Below are 2,549 nucleotides of genomic sequence, written 5' to 3'. Positions count from 1 at the left end.
TCCCCTGTCGAGGGAATGTGATTTGCTCTTCTCATACACAGGAAAACAGAAAAAAAATACCAAGAACAATGCGTAGCAAAACTCGCCCAAAAATCACGAAAGTAAATCTATCCAATCAACCCGGAATGGTCTCTCCTTTCACGTATCGCTCCTTGCCGCGGAAATAAAACGGGAAAAACTGACGAGAATAAAAGCGAAACTAGATAGAGAGGGAGGGGGGGGGGTTGGTAAAAAAAATGATAGTGTAATAGTTTCCCTGGCTTTCCTCCGTCCGAACCCAGCGTGAAAGCCGGAATGCAAAAATGGGTTTCTTTACGATAGGACACACTAAAATAAATATACTCTCATGGCTTCATTATACCATTCGTCGTCTCCGTCATCCAAAGCAACACATCACAGTCAATGGGCGAATGCAAAAAATGAAAAGAAAGTAAATGCTCTTTTATCCTGATTTCTTTTGATGATAATAATATGAGAACTTTTTCTTTCGTCACTCAGGAGTCAAATGGGCTAGTCGAAAGTGGAAAATGAGATACGGGTCGGGAAAAGATTTATGAGAATAGCATTCCATGTTTTCTATTTTTTCATACAGAACATCTGAGTAAACATCTCCCATATTGTCTAGTGGTTAGGATATCCGGCTCTCACCCGGAAGGCCCGGGTTCGATTCCCGGTATGGGAAGAACTTTTTGTTTTAGTTTCAGTTGGATTCTCTAAACCCTCCTATACTCGCGCATACGGCCTGACAGACCGATGGCTGTTAAAACTGAATGAATTCGAAGAAAACATATTTTCTGGACTTTTTCAATTCACGTTCAATTATATCTTTTGCTTCAAATAAATGCCAATAACACCTTAAAATACACAATAGCCATGTTATAGAGACACGCACAGTCTGTGGATATAGGAGTCACGATTTTGCGCGCGAGTGCAGTAGGGTTAATGAAAAAAAGTTGGATTTTTGTCAGCTACAAATGTATCCCCATAAATAAAAAAAAAATTAAATCTTTTTGTTCCACACAAGCCAACTTTTGTTCCCATATTTTCAATATTACAGGTTTTTCAAGTACTGTCAATGAAAACATTTTCCTGTTCTAAGTATTTGTAAAGTGTAACAGTTTACCGCAGTCTTCTTCTTCTTGAATGGCGTTAACGTTCCCTGTGGAACTTTTGCCGTCTCAACGTATGCATTAACTAGCGTCATTTATGAATACTTGGTTGAGATTTCTTAAGCTAAATAAATAAAGTTTTTGAGTTTCTTGCAGAACCCAACTTGCGATTAAATTATTAAATGAAGATCAAACTTAGTTTGTAGATAACTTTTACATGATCTAGCAATGTTTATTTCCAATTGAAGACGAATTGATGGCAGTAACACATGCCAAAGTCATATTATAGGGGTTTTGTAAAAAACTGCAGTACAAACCATCCGTACTATAAATTAATAGAAAGTATAGTATAAACAGTACAATATTATGGTTATGATTTTATTATTTTTCTTCATATCCTATAGTTACATTTAGGTGCCTATTCTATCAAATTCCTTCTAAAAATCCTACTCAATTCGAGCGAGGAAAGTGTCACCCATATCTGGGTGACGGGGCGTCGTAAGTGTTAAATGTATTCCGAGGAGCAAGCTCTTGAATACGCCTGACCGCAGTGCAAAGTCGAAGGAAATTTATTTGACGAAAAATCCCCCTGCCATAACGGGAATCGAACCATAACACCCGGGCATGATAATGTGGGACGCTAACCACTCGGCCACGGGTACACTTTATCGCATCCGTCTGCTTATTTGAAATAAAAAAAAGTGAAAACTCCCCGACGGGGAATTGAACCCCGGTCTCCCGCGTGACAGGCGGGGATACTGACCACTATACTATCGAGGACTTACATTTCTCTAAATAGGTTCATAATGTACATCTGGCCTTCATAACTTGACTTGACTTTTTTTTTTATTTTATAATTCGTTTATTTGTACAGGCTCAGTTACATAGGTTTAAAGAAGCCAAACTCTCAACTATACTTTTACTATTAACATGTTTTCTTAATTCTACGGTTAATGAAATAGGAAACCGATTACTCGCGGTCGACTCGAGTTTAGAAGGGTGACACATTTTCCTTAGGAAAAGGATGGGATGTAAGGAGATTGTAACCATGTTCACACTCACACTCACACTCACTTTCACATTCATACTCACACATCACACTGAATTCTTAAACTATCCTCACATCTAATATGTATTAACAATTTAACTTATTCTAATGTTATGGAAAGTGGAATGTAATCCAGGACCCCAACGGTAGTGATCACTTGCCAATCAAAATTTCCATCACCATTGGTTCGAATTCTTCTGAATCTATAAACATGGCATATGACCTCACAAGACACATTGACTGGAAAAAATATGCGGACGCGATTGCTCTAGCCATCAATTCCAGAGATGGTTTGCCTCCATTGGAGGAGTATAACTTCCTTTCTCGTTTGATATATGACAGCGCGGTTCGCGCTCAAACGAAACCCATCCCAGGCTCCACTTTTCGTCAAA

General features: G+C 38.5%; 2 non-coding genes across 2 annotated transcripts; one reads left to right on the top strand and one right to left on the bottom strand.

Moving 5' to 3' along the window:
• Positions 1-610: 610 nt before the first annotated feature.
• On the top strand, positions 611-682 carry Trnae-cuc (transfer RNA glutamic acid (anticodon CUC)). The gene has a single exon. It is a non-coding gene; the product is annotated as a tRNA-Glu (tRNA).
• Positions 683-1,817: 1,135 nt separating this feature from the next.
• Trnad-guc (transfer RNA aspartic acid (anticodon GUC)) lies at positions 1,818-1,889 on the bottom strand. Its single transcript has one exon. It is a non-coding gene; the product is annotated as a tRNA-Asp (tRNA).
• Between the last annotated feature and the right edge of the window lie 660 nt (positions 1,890-2,549).

Source organism: Toxorhynchites rutilus, chromosome 1 (genome assembly GCF_029784135.1).
Source record: "Toxorhynchites rutilus septentrionalis strain SRP chromosome 1, ASM2978413v1, whole genome shotgun sequence".
NCBI lineage: Eukaryota > Metazoa > Arthropoda > Insecta > Diptera > Culicidae > Toxorhynchites > Toxorhynchites rutilus.
The sequence above is the reverse complement of the archived record's forward strand: the minus strand, read 5'-3'. Positions and strand labels throughout refer to the sequence as shown.